The sequence below is a fragment of the Camelus dromedarius genome, chromosome 3, assembly GCF_036321535.1.
Source record: "Camelus dromedarius isolate mCamDro1 chromosome 3, mCamDro1.pat, whole genome shotgun sequence".
In the NCBI taxonomy this organism is placed as follows: domain Eukaryota; kingdom Metazoa; phylum Chordata; class Mammalia; order Artiodactyla; family Camelidae; genus Camelus; species Camelus dromedarius.
Genome location: NC_087438.1, coordinates 61,632,066 through 61,652,500, shown reverse-complemented (window position 1 = coordinate 61,652,500; position 20,435 = coordinate 61,632,066). Strand labels below are relative to the sequence as shown.

The window sequence follows — 20,435 nt, the reverse complement described above, 5'->3', positions numbered from 1 at the left end:
CCAAACCTCTATCCTCATCCAGTCCATTATTCTCTCTTGTCTGTTCTATTTCAGTTGCTCCCTAACTGGTCCCTTACCTCCTACATTTTGATCCTAGTATTTCATCTTCCTATTTTTGCCCAATGAATTTGCTTAAAGCATAGCTCTAAACTATTCACTGCTCAGAAAACTTTATGTTGACAACAGAATAAACCTCCAACTAAAATATTTTTAAGAGATGAAACAAAGTATTGAATGATGTCTTAGTTCCCAGCCTGTTGTTCAAATTTTCCCACATTCTCCCATCTGGAACATTATTTTCTAATATAATTTTCATGCCCCCCTGACTTCTCCAAAGAGTGTGATGTGGTAGAAATTGTATGATGGCAAAGTAATGTAAGTAGGAAAAAAAAAAAAAGACTTTCATCAATTTTGTTCATTGATGTAATTCTAGGCTTAACAACATCAGAGCGCTCAAAAAAAAACGCTTAACAATTGAAAAGAGAGATTTGATTTGGAATCAGTATATAGGATATGGTAAAATTTATTTACTTACTTTTTGTTTATTTAACTTACATGTGTGTATATGAGTTATAGGCTAATTAGGACTATGGGAGGGAATTTTTTGACCAATAAGCTGTGTCACTTATTAGCTATACTAACTTTAATTAAATCTCACACACACAAAAAATGAAGTCTTCTATTTTATCTTTTAAATGGAGCTAATACTATCAAATTTGAAGGGTTGTTTTTACCATTAAATGAAATTGGTTTTGAAAAGTGTATTTCTTAACACATGGAAGATGCTCAATAGAAGTTTATTCTTTTTTATTTTCTTTTCCATTCAGGCTATTCTCTAACTAAATTAAACTTGCCTCTCGCACATACCTTTTGCTCATCCAGGTGCCTGAGATGCCCCTTCTTCCTGCTCCAGCATGTCCACATCCTCCCTACTCTTCAAGAATGAATTCAAGTGACAACTCTTTTATACCTCTCTTGCCAATTCCTACTGGTCCCTGCACATAAACATCAACAGCAGCTTATTCACAGTTGTAGAAAACCAGAAGAAACTAAGATGACCTTCAACAGCTGAGTGGATAAACAATTTGTGGTACATATGTGGAATGGAATATTATTTAGTGATTAAAAAAATGAGCTATCAAATCATAAAAAGATGTAGGTGAATCTTAAACACATTGCTAAGTAAAAGAAGCCAGTCTGATTCTAGTTATATGAAATTCTCGAATAGCAAAACTATAGAGTTGGTAAAAAAGATCAGTGATTTCAGAATTTGAGGAGGGGAGGGTTGAACAGTTGAAACACAGGGGATTTGGGGAAGCAGTGAAACTATTCTGTACGATACTATAATGGTAGCTACATGACACCAGCCATTTGCCAAAACTCAGAATGTTTAACACAAAGAAAAAACCCAACTGCATGCAGGTTTTTTCTTTTAATTATTTAAGAAATCAGGGGATAGAATGCAGAATGTACAAGATATCTAACTGTATTACAAATGTACACAACAACCTCACTTTGTAAAGAGTGGAGTCTGTAAGACTAAAGATCAAAGAAACTATACATAAGCACTGTACTCTAGTTCAAAAGGTTCTTTCCTAAGGTGGTATGTGTTTGCAATTCGGATATCTCAATACATGTACATGGGAATTGAACAATTAAGTAAATGGAAGGTGGACGGAGGAAGCTAGGCTTCTCACCATAGAAGTGGAAGGTTACAGGTGAACAAGGGGAAGAGGCTAAAATGATCCATCTAGTAATAGATGAGAGGTAAAGACATCGGTATAAACTCTTATTTCACTAAATATCGATACAGATGGCTATATACAGAAATATTTATCTGCACATGTATATGCATATGGTTAACACACATACATATATTTCCTCACTCTGCCAACTAAGAGCACCTAGAAGCAAGAAGATCTCATTTAATAATGTGGATACCTAGTACCCAGATCTTAGTTTTTAATATTATCCTTCACTAAAAGGAACCAGGGCTCCTTGGAGAAATGGCTATTTCAAGGTCTGGGGCAAGAAATAGACAAGATAAGCCTGGAGCCTCCAGGGGCCAACCTGGAGCACCCTGAGAACCACAATAAATGAATGAATATTGGATGATAACACGAAGTATAAAATAAATATGCTGATATAAATAAATGATTTAATAAATAAATAGATAGATAGATAGATAGATAGATAGATAGATAGAAAGAAAGAAAGAAAGAAAGAAAGAAAGAAAGAAAGAAAGAAAGAAAGAAAGAAAGAAAGAAAGAAAGAAAGAAAGAAAGAAGAGAAAGGACAACTCTCCAACGCAGAAGAATTCCAAATAATTTAGGTAGATCAAAAAAGGTGGAGCATAACTGCCCACTCCTTAAGCGTGGACTGTCCATAGCAAGTTCTTTCTAGAGAACACAGTAAGACAAAAAATTAGTCTGTTTACAGTGGAGAATTCCAACCACCACCACCACCTTATCCAGGTGACTGATAATTTCAACAATAACCCATGCTGATAGTCTATATTCTTGACGTGATGTGATAAAAAAAAAAAGGCACTCTTACCTCTGTCATCTGCCTCCCAAAAATGTACAACACCAGTCTAACCATGAGAGAAAGTCTAAGAAACTGTTGCAGCTGACAAGAGCCAAAGGAGACATGAGAACTAAATACAATGCAGTGTCCTAGATGAGATTCTGGAACAGAAAAAGGAACTCTGAATAAAGTGTGCACTTTAGTTAATATTAATTACTAAGATTATTAATTGTAACAAACGTACCATGCTAATGTAAGAAGTTTAAAAAAGGAAAATCTGGTTATCAGGTATATGGGAATTCTTTGTACTAACTTCATAATTTCTCAATAAATCTAAAGCTGTTATAAAATTTAAAAAATATTCAAAACTGGTAGGCTTGGAAATAGATAAAATTATGCCCTGGATGTTGCCAGGAAGCACAGTTTCTTAAGAGTGCTCTGCAGAACAACGGGAACCAGTGTAGCCCTGCAAAGATTAGGAAGAGCTTCACACAGCATGCTACTGTTCCATCTGGCTTCAAGGTTGTGGCTCTTAAATAAAGGGAGAAAAGGTCAGAGCATGGAGCCCAATCTTCAAGCTCCAAAACTCGTGGGTTTAAGGCTACATCTAGGCAAAGATCTTTGGCTGTGGTTCTTCATGGGTAGAGATGGACTGAATTCCTACTAGTTTGCAGAGAACTGGACTATTAAATAAACAAGCTGGCTGAGAACTCTTGTAACTGCACACTCAGCAAGGGAATCCCCAGGCCTCCAGATCTGCAACACAGGAAGTGGGAAGAGAGGTGCCTAACCACCAAGGGGGCTCATCCTCCAAAAACCCAGACCAGATGTGGCTACATGGCACTGAGTATGGAAACTCCTCACAGAGAGAAAACAGGACCAGGAGCTGCTAGGACATGAAGCCCTATTGCTACTTCCAACGAGAGGCAAACACTGCTATGGACCACGTGGCTGTCATGTGCTCCATTCTCCCCACTTCAAATGGGACTATTTCACTGTAGTAACTGTGAACTGACCTAAACCAATGTGGTCTTCACAATTGTTAGATTCTATTTTGTAAGTATCTTTGGCCTCCTATAGCTACAGGTAAGTGAAGGCTAAATTTTCACCTCCCATAACCTTGTAAGACTGAGATCAAATTCAGCCATATATGTATTTTATTATGTGTATAATTATACAACCTTTTCTGCAAATGCAATGAAATGTCAGTTCCTATTCTTTTTAGGTGCTCTAACCACACTATGCATGAAAGGATCATCAGAAACAAATGAGCAAATATATTTGTAGCAGGATTCAGCCACAGTTAGAGTTGGATTAAGTAAGTGAGCCCCTGTATATATGTCTAAACACAGAGCTATACAAAAGCCCAGGCCCAGAGAGTCAGTCCCAAGGAAACTAGAAACAAACAGAAAGGAAAGGCTGCTGAAGTCACTAAATTGTTAGACCTTATTCATGCAAAGGCAGAGGTGTATGTAAAACATTTCTGGACAGTCCACGTACCTTAAACATCACTTATTTCATGAATGAGTAATCATTTCTAAAGTTAACTAATAAAGAAGCATTTCCTGGTGGCGAGATAAAGATAATTGAAGGGCTTATTGTAGCTGCAGGGGTGGAGGTAAGTTTTAGTGGATGCCAAGTAAAGTGCTTCAAATGTTAACCAAGTATTCATAGGATATATTTAAATGACACACACACATACAGATCTTCCTCTACTTACGGTGGGGTTATGTCCCAATAAATCCATCCTAAGTTGAAAATAACTTAAGTCAAAAATGCATTTGACATACCTAACTTACCAAATATTATAACTTAGCCTGGCCTACCTTAAATGTACTCAGAACATTTACATTAGCCTACAGTTGGCCAAAATCATCTAACACAAAGACTATTTTATAAGAAACTCTCCAATAGTTCATGTAATTTATTGAAAACTGTACTGGAAGTGAAAAACAGAAGTTGTATGGGTACATAATGGTGTAAGTGTATCAGCTATTCACCCTCGTGATAAAGTGGCTGCCTAGGAGTTGCGGTTTACTGCCTCTGCCCAGTATCACTAGGGAGTATGTACCACATACCACTCCCCAGGGAAAAAGTCCAAATTCAAATTTTTAAGTATGGTTTTTACTGAAGGAATATCACTTTCGCATCATTGTAAAGTGAACAAATTGTAAGCTGAACCATTACAAGAAGGGGGCTGTTTATATTGCTCTATGCTTAAAGTATTTTCAAGTTACAGGTATAATTTTTTTATTTTCAAATTACAGATCAGATTTTTCTCCACTATTGTGTACTGGGCATGCAGGAGGCAGGTAAGTTTTGGTTTTAGGTAACTCAGTAACAGGAAACCACATCTTCACCAATGAAGAGAATTAATTGTTGATCACCTAGAAATTCTAGGCTTTAAATTAGATGTAATAAGGCAATGAGATTTAGGGATTGTCTACTTCAGAGAAAAAGGGTGTTCTCTACAGTCTTCTGAAAAATAAAATCATAGTCCAGGATTCTGTCTTATATCCCAATATCCAGCCAACATATTGATTGGCAAGGATATGACTTTTCTCAAAAATTTAACCAGTTGCCTCTAAAATATTCAGGCATCAGTAAAAAATTAAAACTAAAAAAAAAAAAAAACCCAAACAACAACAAAAAATAAACAACAACAACAACAAAGAAAAAACAGAAAGGGAGCCTAAGGAATATAAACAAATACATACACACACATAGCTTTAGAAATCATTAAAATTGGGCTGATAACAAGACACTTAAACACCAATATCAATCTAATAGTTACATAATGCCAAGTAAACCTCAAACCACCTATATTAACTTAGAAGATATATTTTATAAGACAAATAATTTAAAAAGTGGATTGTGTGATGTGCTACCTCACATCTTTCTAGTCTTTACTTAAATGACACCATCTCATCTAGGTTCTCCTTGGACACCATATCTAAGACTGATCATCTCCAATATTCCCTCTACCCCGTTTATTATTTTCTTAGCACTCAACACTACGTGTCATACTATGTACTTATCACTCTTGTTAATTGGCATAGAAATTACTTGAGAGAGACCTTTTGTCTATTTGGTTCACATATTACCAGCGTCAGATCAGTGCCCAACACACAGTAGTAATGGCTCGGTTTTTGTATGGATTAATTAAATAAAATTAATAATGCTTTTCTCTTGTGGGGAAATGGAAGATCATTATTGTGTTATGTTGCATGTTGATTTCAGTGGTAAAACTAGAAAAAATTAATATGAGGATTTTTTTAATTCAAAAAATCAATACCTTGAAATCTTCTCTAAAGGGCAAATGGTCATAGACAAGAAAATAAACAAGGTCTGGGCAAGTATGCTCAGGTAAAAGTCCTTGTGCTCACTGTAGGTCCATTATTTTCCTATCCTTATCTTGAAAATATGTAATGTTTTTAAACTAAATAGTTCCCTGGGCACTTTTTATACTGAAAACTCATTTTTTAGCTTTTTTTTTTAAATCAAAATAAACTTAACATTATTATATTAGCATTCTGTAATGAATTTTCTCCCATTATATAGAAGTACATTACCCAAAAGTTGCTAATGATTATTCATTTAGCTGTTCCCTATAATAAGATACAGACTCAAAGCCAAGAGTAATACGGAAAAGACATTTTCAGTAAAATAAGGAAAGAAAATAAACTATGATTGTGACCGAAGCTCTAAGTAGACAAACATGTTCCAAACCAAGAAACAGAAAACCTCTTCCATTCTCTGTTTCCCAGGAACATTTTCACTACTATACATTGAATTAGAAAATACAAACATAAAACATAAATTCTATATATGAAACAATCATTCATCTTATCATAAAAAGTGATGGGGAGCCAGTATACTTGGACTAAAAGAGTGATTATTTTGGAATTATATCCTAGGTTTGTCACTTATTAGCTTTGTGGTTTGGGGAAAGTTACTTAACATCTTTGAGCTAGAGCCTCAGTTTATTCCTCTGCAAACAGAATGAGGAGCTGGGGTGTAATACTTTCCTCTCCAGGTTATTGTAAAGAGTAATGATATAATGTCCATCAAGTGCTCAGCATAGTGTCTGTATGCATTATTTCCTTAACAAACTGCAGCTCTATTTAACCAATCTGCAACTAAGCCATAAAACCCATACTAATGCATATCCTTTGCTATACTAAAGACACAGGTTAATTCAAAAGTATTAGTATGCTAGTCAGAAGACTTCTATATTGGTAAACTTCATGGCAAGCATGAGATTATTTATAAAAACTTGAGTTTTAAGATATATATAATGAATCAGGATGTTCCATTAATAGCCAGTGGGACATTCCTAAGGGAAGAAAAAAGTTTGTTCTGAAGACAAGAAGATATAAATGAAAACACAGAGTGCAATAAATTATAAATTGCATAGAAAACGAAAAATAAAATGTTGATATCAGTAAAATATATACAGGAACACTCAAAATGAGTCAAACTACAAAAACTAGGATGCAGTACTAGCGTAAGTTTATTTTCTTGACGGTAGAGCCATATCGAGATACCCTGTAAGTGCTCTGACTCTTCACACCCAGTCTAGGGTTCTGCATCAAATTTCTCATTCCTATTTTTTCACTCTGCTCTTTGAAAGGTGTCTAGTATGTCTGATATTATTATTTCATCCTCAAAGATTTCGTTCCAATAATCCATTATGGATAAACAATCCATTTTTGTAGGTGCAACTTCAGGGAACAATTACAGTATACCAGTTGGTCATCTAAGACTAGGCTCATTAAACAGAAGTTTTGTTTTGTTTTGTCTTTAAAGCTTTAAAATACAGAGTCCTGTCTCCCAGTAATAAACTTTTATAACAGAGATGAGTCTTTTTTTTTGTCCAGCCTTTACTTACACATTCAAATTGGCTGATTAGAGATCTACTTCTAACTCCAACTCCTTTGTATTTCTTCTTGCAGATAGAAAGTGTTCCGTGTGCTGGTTATCACCTGCAAAAAGGAAGACAAGGAATTCTGAGATCAAAGGCTATTGATCACAATTCCAAAGTCAGTTTCACATATCTTATCCTGTGCACCAAAAAAAAATACTGGTTAATTTGCAAGCAAGCAGACCAGACCCCAGGGCCAAGCTACGATTACCATCAAAATTGGTGTTATCAGTAAAAACTGGTGTTTCGCATCAACAATAATTCACAAAGGATCCCCTACTACTGATGGACAATCAACTCACTTGGGACACACACTGTTACTGGCTTGAGGAATACAACTTAACTTGTTTAAAAACTGTATTTGTAGTTTACGATAATAAATTCTACTAGAGCCACACATATTGTTAACTTATGTTTTATTTTTTGTTAGTAGTAAGTTTTTATTTCTTTGGTGAATGTCTTTAAAAAGAGATCTTACTTGACCGAGACTTTTAATAATGACATAGGGGTAAAACTAGCTGAGAATGATGAAGTTTTTTTCAAAAGAAAAGGAAGTCTCAGTGTCACACCTTCACATTTGAAATACATCCAATGATCTGGGGCTCCCATTGCCCAGTTTCCTTGAAGTTTCAGGCCCCTTCAAAGATGCTAAGGGTATATAAAAATTTCGAATTTCTAAGAATAGGATCCAAATATACTGATGTACCTACTCCTCTTTCTCTCATGGAGCCACAGCTTAGTCAGGGAGATGGAAAGCAATTAGAATCAAGTGTGATATGGGCTAAGATACAGAGTGTACATCTGCTATAGTGACACCTTCAATGGATAAAATAACTACTCAAACGGATGAGAATGCCATTTGAGAGGGAAGTTTAAATTTCCTTCCAACATGTGGACTGTGTAAACTTCTCCTGAAGGCTGTCTCACACACACAAAATCCCAAGACCTTTTTTCACTTTAAGTTCTTTACAACATGTAGATAAGCATCAGATATTCCTCTGCATTGAATATCTTGGGATAACTTCTCTTCCAGAAACTGTTTCATATTCCTCATCACTTATACTCATGACAATAATACACCCCAGAAGTATCTTCTAGAATAGATAACTATAAATTAGGAAGGATGTTACCTCACATTAACTCTAAGTAGATAATACGATTGCCTAATTTCATAACATTTGGTAACCTGCTTTGAGAATCATGGCCATTCTAAAAATTATAAAAGGGACTTTTTACTGAGCCAGAAAATAAATGGAACTAAACAACATTAAATGTAGTAGCTTGAACACTAGAAGAGATAAAAGAATAACAATTCTTTGCTAAAGTCAGTTGCCAGGTTCTCTTCTCAGCAAAGACCTTAAAATATGTTCTCAAAATTCTCTTGAGGTGTTCATTCTTCTCTGAGTATCAGATATCATTCCTTGCTTTATGATATAACAGTTTTCCCTCAACAAGAGCCACAATTGATTATTACATAACAGACTCATCTGCTGATTATAAAATTCCTTTGTGTCAGTGTACTACAACCACTGTTTTGGTTCCTACACAATCACTACCCTGTTTATTAAACTTAAGTATATATTATAGTAAATAGACTCATCAGCCTTTATTTACACCCAACTAGACTACTTTTAGACCCAACCGGGAATTTTTTTTTTCTCAACCACCTTCATAGTAAAATTGAAAACAAAACAAGGAAAAAAAAAGAATCTAGAGAAATATGTGAAAGAAATCAAGAGTTTAAAAAATACTTTTATTTAACCACCATAGCTTATTATTACTAATTTTAGAACTAGGATAACAGGTGAAATCATGATTGTAAATATTAATTCTTAAACAGAGCTACATTGTTGATTAAAGTGTGTGTGTGTGTGCACGCGCATGTGTGTGTTTTCATACAGAAGATGTGCAGTGTGAAAAATGGAAAGTATTCCACAGTGTTGCTGGCTAGATGGATGTGCTAATAATCTGGGTCAGCACACATGCTCCCGTTCAGCAGCTCTGGGTGCACTGTGATGTTTAGGAATGCTATTTTGAAAGGTGGAGCAAGAGGTCTGCCCTTGCATACACAAAAGTACAGTCCTAAGCAACTAGATGACAATTACCCATTCCCATTACCACTCTTTATAAAAGAATAAGCTATTAGTTGTAGAAAAATCACATACATGCACAGAGTGTACTGGGAGAAATGATTGAGGACCATAAATACTATTAAGTGCTTAGAAACCCTAGTGTCGAGAAATTATAGATGAATATAGTGAAAGCTTAGCATCTGAAATAAACTCTGCCTACATAAAAGTCACTTAAGACCGTTCTTACTATGAATTTTATATCTTGTTACGTATGCATTGGGTATAAAACTTAACTTCATGTACCAAGTCCACAGATTCTAAGTGATTTGAAAGGGTCAGAATGGAGAACAGGACTGGTAACATTCTATACTAGATCTCATGTCCATAGGTTCCTGGTGTTCTTATTCTTTTTTTATATCCTTGTGGCCTCATGTTTCCTTTTCTTCTTCTTTAGCTATCCTAGTTCTATATCTCAGGCAGGAAGTGGTAACTGTTTGCTGTCCAGGAAACTGACATATTGAAGGGACTCTCAATAAATATGTATGTAGCATAATCGAAAAATTGCATCAATGAGTTAAAATTTACTTTTGTAAAATTCTTATTTTTAAAAATAATTTTGGAATAAAGAAATGTGGGGAGTGGGGAGAGACATTTTTCAAGCTGTTGAGATGTTCTCAAGAGACTCTCTAAAGGTCAGCATTGACAATGCAGTGTGCACCATCATTATTTTCTTTTATCTTGTTCTGTAGTGGTTGAGGGGACACATTTTTCTTTCTTTCTTTTAAAGACGTTTAAAAGCAGTGTTCCAGTTCTACAGCCAGCATCTTCACACCATTCAAAAGACATACAGTCAATCATAACCCCGAACAGGAAGAAGAAGGTTAGTTTTCACTTAAGTTTAGTGAAAAGCCAACCGATCAGTGTGATTATGGCTAGATCAATGATGCATAGTTCTGAAAGGTTTTACACAAGCAGCAGTCTTAGGATGTAGCTCTAAGGAGCAGGTAGGTCAGGAAAAACATAAACACAATGCCCAGCACATGTACCTCCCTTTGGGTCCATAAAGAATCTGACCAGATTGTCTAACGGGAAGCCATTCTTGCCACAGTGGCAGGGTCAAAGCGTTTCCATTTCTGCTGACTGCATTTCAGACTTGAATATGTCAGCTAAGGGTTTCTGCTGGTCAAAGTCACAAAAATTCTGGTCGATATCTTTTATGAGAAATGACAAATGTAAAAAGATAAACTCTACTGTGTCAGATAAACTATATGGGGTTTTACTAGATCCCAGGCAAAGATTTAACAACATGGAGTCAATTTCTAAGTCTTCTGCTACTTCAAAGTAACAAAAAAAACTCTCACTAAAAAGATTCCTGACCAGGCTAGAGACTGTTACGTTCAAGGCTATGAAAATCTTGAGAGCTATCCTGTTTAGACAGGAACTGTTTTAGAGAAGTTTAAAAAGAAGTTTCTCATGACATATCAGAAAAAAATGGGAATCTCGTCAAGTCTCAGAAAAGATGAATTTTGAGTAATCTACCTGTGGCAGAATACTTTTGGAACTTTTACTATCCAGCTTTTCTATAACCCCTAGAGGAACCTTTTAATACAGAGACAACAGAGTTGCGTGAGTAATCAGTCCTGGATTTCACCTCTAAGCAGAAGAAAGTCACTCTTCATTTTATCTAAGTGTGTTCTAAACCATCTCTGGATTACTTCAAAAAAGAAAAACACGGGGGTTTAATCTAGCAGAAATGTAAATGAGAACCTACTTACTCTTTTGAGCATTACAAAAATTACAAAGTCTTCACCCCCGTTAGCATAAATGCTACTTTTGCATATATCTCAAGTGAGGTTCTTATCTGATCTTTTCTTTTGAAATCTGGAAGACACAGCCAAGACTGTTTTCCTCTTTTTCTTGTTTTTCTTGCTCTTCTCTCTCTTTTGCTTCCTTCTTCTTCCAGTTCTGAATTGGACTAGTCCAATATTTCTATTGCAATAAACTGTAATTACTTACCATTTCATTTTATCTCACTAACCTCATCTTGAAATAATTTCCATTTGGAAGTCACAAATAGGCACCAAAGAGATTATAATTGGGTCTGCAGCATGTGCTACATGGATTGTAATCACAGCTTTGTCACAAACTTGCTGTGTGATCTGGACACAGCCACTTGCCGACTCTGTCTGATTTTGTCTGAAATATCACAAAAATACCTCCTCCACTAATATGCACAGCAGAATAAAGAACACTTAGTACATCAAAGCAACAAATTCTCGTTAAATGTTTTCATTAACTATAACCTTAAAATAATAGCATTTGCAAACAAGTATCTTGATCATATCTGCCATGCACAAGTCGGTACTGTATAATATCAGTCAAATAAACTGTATGTAGATACCCCCAAGCACCAAGGAAAGTCTAAGGTTCTTGTGTACATACAGCAAGTCTGTGCTCAAGATAATAGTGAAGTAAAAATGACTTCTTTACAAACGTCCTTAGTAATAAAGAAAAGGGAATATATGATACATAACCAAAATGGTGTTTAAATAGAATGTTTTTCATATTTTTCACAGCTTCAGTAGCTTTCAAAGAAAGATTTCAGGGGCTACACATCCTGTAGAAAGCATCAAATCAAAAGGATCAACCATTAAGTTAGCAGCATGATTCATTTTACCAACTTTCCTCAGCCTTCTAATACTCCTTTTCAAAAACTGCAAACTGCGTGAGAATGTGAGTGTATTAAATTACACCATTATGTCCTCAGAGAAAATATTTTCTATTATCCAGGCAAGGAGCAATCTTTGCTCAACCATGTCAGATTCGCAACTGGGTGATCTAGAATTTCTGGTGTTGAACACAAGCCAGTCAAAATCTTTAACAATGAAAATAGTTATTTATAAAGAGTTTTACTGGTGCAGTATCCTAGAGTCAAAATAATATGAAAACTTGGAGAGAGAAGACCTTGTACCTATTATTCTGCTTCCTATAATAAAGTAATTCCAGTTATATAAGCACACAGAAGCTACTTAAGTTTAAAATAAAGATGATTTTCTCATTTGTGGCTAAAATTTTTCAATTTAACTTTAGTTGCTTGAATTGAATTGACTTATCTGTCAATAACACATGTTTCCTTCTCGATAAAATAGGTCTACAAAGAAGCTGTCAAACTGTTGTCAATAGTGCAGGACTGCAATGGATCAGAAGATAATTAGCTTGAAATGTCTGGTAAAATAGCTTTTCTAGTTCTCTTTATGCTCACAGCTATTGCTACATCTCTTCCAAAGCATTTGCTTTCACCTTACTTGAGAAATTTCTTTAAATCTATTAGTTCCCTTTCCCAAAAAGCAAATCATATGTCCTAAAATGCACTTTTTATTTCTTCTAATAATGTCAAGTTCAAAAAAATTTAACATCTGCAAAAACAGTGATTAAACCAAAGAATTTGGTTTCATATTTTACTAAAGCAGACAAATCAATTGCCAAAACAATGATTCATAAACAAGAAATAAAATAAAACAAATTGCTTTTTCAAACAGATATTGAAGTCAGGAAACAATTCATGCTTAGAACTGAAATATTATGTATTCACAGCACCATGACCTCTCACCTTAGGTGATAAAATACACAGGTCAGAATTGACAATACATACTCATGGCTGATCATGGCTGCTAGTTATTGATCAAAGGAGAAAAAAGTACTTTGCAGGAACAACATTGCTCTGAATTACAAACATCCATTCTCGTGAGACTCAGCAACTCTCTAGGTTTCTCCCTCTGGAACTGGAAGCAAGAAGTGAGTTCAGCCAGTATTTAATATCAAGAGAATGCGGTGTTTAATCAATAGTCTTCTGCTTTGTTCCTCGATGTGGAAAACAGTGTCTATTCATTCAGCAAAGGTTAATGCCAAGGGTCAAGTGATTTCACACTCTCGGTAGGATCCACAACATTGCAGTAGTTCAGATGCCTTTGACAGTGATGACTCAGTTGGACTGATTTACTGCCACTCGAAGGCCCTGCCTAATACTAAAGTGCTCTCTTATGATAATATCTCAGAAAATAGCACTGATAAAAGAGGAGGCAATAATTACCTACATTTTGAGGTAATGTCTTCATTTCTAACATCCTATAAAGATGTAAGATCCATTTTAAATGATCTGCTTCTTGTATTAGCAAGCCATTTAAACAAGATCTTAGCAGCATCATCTATTTTATGAAATATACCATGAAAGAAATGCAGTAACTTTATGATACAAATGTAACATAATACAAGACTTTACATGTTTTAGATAATCCTTTTTTAGCATTTACTTATTGTGATATTCTTCATATCAGATAAGAAAAAGGAAAAATATTTGCAGATGTGAGGAAAAGTATGATTTAATATAGTTAATTCTATCAAACAATGAAGACACAATTTGCTATTTGATTTCTTTCTTTTTGACCAAATCTAGCACTAGACAGGCAGGCTGAACAGACATGCCTATACATTCCTCCTAAATGTGGTTCACTTAAAGCAGTATTAGTTGAGGTCACTGTTTTAAACCAGAACACATTTGACTATGTCAGGGGTCCAATCTTTAACATGTTAGCATCCATGATTATTATTCAGCAATGCCTCATTCCAGATGTGTTTCGTATAATGAAAGAAGTTCAAATGTCACCAAGAAAACAGTGTGAGAAGAATTAATTGGAAAGCTTATCATAGGGAAGTCATTTAGAATCCAGCTTTCACTAATATATCTGTGGATGAATTATATATAGCAATCAATTAGTAAAGTAAAATAAATTCTGTAAATTTATCTAAAGACATTCTATCATTACAAGTGGAAGGATATTTGAAACAGTTCATTATTTCCCATTCTTGGTGATTAGTATTTAAAGTACTCCAATAAAAATTTTCTGCCTTCTACTCCCTCTTTTCATAGGAGATAGTTTTCAGAACTCTTAATCTGAACTATTTAAGACCATGATTAATTCAGAAACCCTACTTCAAACTATTTTAAGCAATTATTTTAAAGAATATGCAAAATAGTATGCACTAAAAATAAACTTTCTTATATTTATGTAATTCAAGAAAACTTATCTTTAATCTTCAACAACAGTATTTGCCTTAAAAACAAACAAAATGGTGAACAAAGTAATTTTGATGTGAACAACAATTACATTGTAAAGCAAACACCTATATGATGTCCAGAGGCCTGAATTTACCTTTTATTCAAACTTGTCTTCAAAGGATGATGACTTTTCTGCAATTCTTTCCCAAAGGAAATGATTTTTTATAGGCCATATATTTTACAACCTATGATCGGAAAAAGAAAAATAATTATTAGCAAAGCTTTTGAAAATAAGACAAAAAGATCAACAAACTAAATACATTGCTTATTCTTAACAAAAATAGCATTAGTGACCAAAGTGCCCTAAAGAAAAGACTGTGAGCAGACAAGATTGGACTTTTCAAGAATTTTCCAAGGGTATTTTTACTCAGTAACTTTCCCATATACTGTCCTTCAGACTAAAGATATTTACTGGGAAATACAACCCAATTAATTCAGACATGGATAAAATAAGTAGCCTAGAAAGAAAATATGCGCATGTCTAATTTTGCATCTCAAATACAGCTAAATAAATTACAAACAATGTAATCATTTTGAATGGCTAATAAAATATTTGCATATTTTGAGTTTTACAATTGCATTTAACATGTATATAATGGCCAGAATAAAATATGCTACATTGTTATTTTGCCTATAGTCATAATAAGTATGAAATTTAAACAATTGTTCATATTTCAGTATGACTGAGGGAAAAAACATTTTTAAGGGTGAATTTTTTATTTCAACAGTAATTATCTCTTGAAATCATGCCAACATATTAAAAAAACAGTATGTGTGGTCATTGTCTTTTCTACTTTTATGTGTTCATGTGTATAAAAAAGGGAAAAAAGATATGTATGAAACTCTATTAATACAGCTCTTATCTCAGAAATTTAAACACTATTTAGAACTTTAAAAAAATTATCAGCTTTGCACACTTGTCAGCTGTAATTTAAAACCCTTTAATACTGATTTTAGTGCCTTAAATGAGAATTATCTCGAGTAATACGCTTTTCTCAATAAAAACATACTTAGGTCAGGACAGCAAGCTTAATGAGCTGATTTTTGATAATTACTGCAAAACATGTCTGTAGCTAAGTCCCTTCTATATATCAATTTCAAAATACCTAAATAGGAAAAAGACAGAAAAAAAAACCACACTGCTTCCTTTATATTTTCAAAATCCTTAGTCAACAGTATTCACAAAACCTTTATTCAAAGGTTTAAACCATTACTGTAATGAAGTTGCCAGATATTCTCTAAAATGAATTTTCTATAACAATGTTCACTAACGAGTCCAAAATGGTAATAAAGTATATTATTTTTATTCAATACAAAGACAACACATATTCATTTCATAAAATTCAGAAAATTAAGTACAGCATGGTGACTACAATAAACAATACAGTATTATATACTTGAAAGTTGCTAAGAGAAGAGATTGTGCTCTTACTTGAAAAAAAGAAATTGTAATTAAGTGAGGTATTACAGGTGTTAATGCTACTGTGGTAATTATTTAGCAATATATAAGTTTATCAAATCAAATTTGTATACCTTAAACTACACAATGTTATACATCTGTTATGTATCAATAAAGCTGGAAAATGTTTTGAAATTTTTTTAAGTAAATTTAAGAAAGCAGAAAATAAAATTAAAAAGACCTTTAAACTTACCTCCTATTTTTCCATGCATCTAGTCTTTTGTAAATATGTTATATATATGCATGCATATTTAAAAAATATCTAACATATCATGTGTTCATAATGAGGTCAGAGTGGTACATACCATTTTCTAACTAATTTTTCACCTACAAATATACTATGAATATCATTGCACATACTTATGTATTCATTTATTAATAAAATAAAATTTTATTTTATTAATTTATCACAGTAATTTAGCCATTTTTTCTCTGTTTAAGCATTAAAATCATTTTCCTTTTATAACTAATATAGATGAGGCTGTGATAAACATATTTTAATTAAGTTTATTTAGGAAAAATACCCTAAAAAAAGAATCACAGGCTCAAAGGATACAAAAAGACATAAAACTTTAGACAAGGTGGAAAAGTTATCTCTTAAATTATGAACATTTTATTGTTAAACTCATGAAGCAAATAAAGAATGGAAACATTTTTGACCATTTTAACCACATAATTTCCCAGACATTATAATTATGCTCCACAGTAGGCTTTATATTTTCTAAATCTTTTCTTAATAGTCAATAACTAGCAAGTTTCCATTCACTGTTTTGTTCAAAAAGTTATTTTTAATGGGCAATACTGGATATAACCTTCCTCAGTCACACAATTGGAAATTATGAAAGTTTCACCAGCTTTTAAAGGCTGCATACAGTGTAACAAATATATACACTTTAGAATGTCCCAGATTCTTAATTTTGTAGCCATTCTAAAGACACAGTTTGACCCTATTACTGAGATTACATATTATTCAGTACAATGTATAGTAATAAAACGAGTAAGTACCAAATCACAAATCTTACTTAGATGTGTTGAAGTCACCTTGGTTAGGGAATTCAACATAAAAACTCATTATTTCCAAATCCCAACACAAGCCAAATCCCAATTAAAGATTTTCTTGGTATAATCTCCTTTCCAAAGAGCTATCCAGTATGGAATTAAATAAAATATTTTAAGTATTTATATATTGCCCTTTGCTTATTTATCAACATCATTAAAATTCACTTTAAATATTTTGATTATACATATATATATGCAGATTAAAGTTGCCTTTTATTCCAAAGACAAAAAAACCCACAAATATTCTCACATTAATGGATCAGTAGTCAACATTTATTAATCATTTTCCACATTTTTAACAGATGACAAGTTAAAAAATAATTTTACTAAAGTATATTTGAAAATCAGTATAAAAACCAATAGGATAGTAGTTTTTAAATCATAGTACTAATCATGGAATTTTTAATTTAGAACAGTTGTTAATATCAATTAATACTATATACCAAAAGTATCAAAGGATAAAGTTGACAGTATTCACTGTGAAGTAAATTTTATTTATAACCAAACATATTGTTGTCCATAAGTTTTGCTTGTTTTTAGATTAATAATTATCCAAAAATATTGAAAAAGACTACTAGAGAGAACAATTAAATGAAAAATATGATTTGCCATTTTTTCTCTTGACTTAGTATTACAAATTAGACATGCCATTCACACTACTAGCTAAATCACAATCTTGCTGGGGTTTAGGAAGAGCCATAGGCTTTTAGAGGTAGCACTTTTTTGGTTAACTATAAATTTTTTAAAATTGTTAAAATGTTAGTACCTAGGCTGCTATTTTTACATACAACGTAAAAATCGTGATAAACTGGGATATCTCACCTATTTTATTATATGGAGCTAAAATGTTTTTGAATATACATTTCAAAGATTTTCTTTTATCTTCGCTTACTTTTCAGGTATTGCATTCAAGAGAAAAACATATCTAAACATAATTGTACAGATTAGAATAGGCAAAATTATATAGCATAAACAAACAATACCCAAATATTAGTGGCTTGATGTAACCATATTTTATTTCTAGCTCACACTACCCAGTCAACAGGTGGAGAAGACAGTCTATTCATTGTCGAAGCCCAGGCACCCAGACTGATAAAGATTATCTCAACACAGATTGCCATGATCACAATGTCAGAGAGAAGATAATGCGACAATCACACACTTCTCACAATCCATTTGCCAAAACTACACTTCATATACCTAACTTTGAAGAGGGAGAGTAGTGGAAATATTGGGTGATAGGCTCTAATTCTACCACAAAAACTTAACAAGCTTAACTAGTGATAAAAATGCATTTTATTGGATAAATAATGTCAGTGAAAAAGCAATGTATATCAAAAATGGGGAAATAGTAAAAATTAAAAATTCCTCAATATATTTGTGTAATATTGAGTTATTAAAATAAAAATAGGCCCCTTTCAAACGTTGGAGAATTAATGAATGAGTAAATTAATGAATGAGTTTGTTAGTGAGTAAATAATCACAAACCTTCTCACTGAGAAAAAGATAATGACATCATGAAGATAATTCTACTATATTGTAAGAGAAATTGGCCAGGCAGAAAATTTAACAAAAGATCAAAAATTTTGTATTTGCTAGCACAATAAATTACTTTTTCGGCATTATGTGGATTAAGCATGGGGAAATAAAATATTTCTTAACTTGCTTTACTTTAAAGATAATTGTCCATCCAATTATGGGCAGTTTTCCCCTCAATACCACCCAAATGTGTTATATGCTTCTTGATTCTGCAGCAAAATTAAAAACTAAAAAGTATAATGTCATATTTAGACATGTCCTAGCATTAGAGGACTTTTCAATGGGCACAGGAAACAAGCTATGAACCATCTGATTGTAATATAGAGCAGAATGAGACAAGTACAACACAGATCTGAACTGGCCCCCAAACAAGAGTATTCTGTCCCAAGAGCATGTTATTTCAGCATTCTTCAAAATAAATGTTCACAGCTCAAGTAATTTCTGCAGCTGAAATATTTCTTCTAACTATAGAAGGAAAAATGATCCCAAGTGGTATATTTTAACAAAAACGCATCCTTAACATTCCGTAGGTAAACCTGCAGAAAGTGGTCTCAGTTTATTAGAAAAAAAAATCAGAGATGTTAACATAGCTTTATGATTATGTTCGTCGGTCTTTTTAAAAGTCTACAAGGTACCCTTCACATATACGTGAGTGCACATGCAGACATATAAACACACACACACAATTAACTTCTTTGATATTTAGTAGTTTATATAAGGATGAATTTCACTAATTTAAATGTGACTCACACTGGTAAATACAATTTCTCCATTGGCAAATGACCCTCATCAACTGTTCAAATTATCCTATTCTTAAAGTAATTTCACATTCAGGTTTTTAACTTTCCTATCTGCATTAACTTAAAAAAATGTGAATGTGTTCATTTGTATTTAAGATGTAATGTCATTTAGTCTAAAGAACACATTTGTTAATCACCTCATAACTAACAGGCAACCAGTTCACAAAACAGTGTGAATCATCCTTAATCATTTTTAGGAAAAAAACATCAGGTTAAGGGCTGTTTCAAACATTCAACACTGGCTTATTCTTAGACCACAGGTGAGACTGTGTGCCCTTGCAGATATCTTGGCAGGGCAGCAGAAATCTCATTCTGTATATTTCATAATGCTCCTTCAGCTCTACAATTCCACGATACTCTGCTGAATACTGCAAAGATAAAACTATTCTCTGCCTTAGGCAATCGCAAGCAAGGATTATATAAAAAAGAAAGTAAAGAGAGAATGCTGCAAACATAATGCAATATTTAATATTGGAGGAGGGAGACTAGCTGAACTTTAAGACATATAAAGATATATACGAAACCTTACTTCAGAGACCATGATGAAACTAGTGGTTTAAATCCATATGCATGTTTGAATCAGGTTAAAACTCAGTAATGAAGCTATTATTGATTCTGTGGAACATGACTTCAAATCTGAGCAAATACTGAGCAAACTACGAGGAGCTCTTAAACTCTGGACATATGTACCCAGACATCTCAATTTAACAACCAGACATACATTAAACAGCATTAATAGCCAGGCACTTAATGGATCAATTCCCACTGTTTGTGTAATGTAGGAATAAAAAAAGGCTTATTAAATGACAAGCTTTCCATGGTTTGTGCTAATTAATTATACACCGCATCTGACTGCTAATTTAGTGGGGAAATGCAGCCCCAAACCACGGTTTCAGCTTGAACTTTGCCTCGGCGTCACCCAGTCCAGCACAGAGTGCTA

General features: G+C 33.5%; 1 long non-coding RNA gene across 3 annotated transcripts in view; it reads right to left on the bottom strand.

Moving 5' to 3' along the window:
* Positions 1-20,435, bottom strand: part of LOC116152077 (uncharacterized) — a 288,994-nt gene that overhangs the window by 86,591 nt on the left and 181,968 nt on the right. For all 3 annotated transcript variants that reach the window (XR_010379151.1, XR_010379152.1, XR_010379150.1), the window contains exons 3-4: positions 14,733-14,823; positions 7,418-7,511 (exon numbers count right to left, since the gene is read on the bottom strand). This is a non-coding gene — a long non-coding RNA (uncharacterized LOC116152077). The remainder of the gene's footprint in view (positions 1-7,417; positions 7,512-14,732; positions 14,824-20,435) is intronic.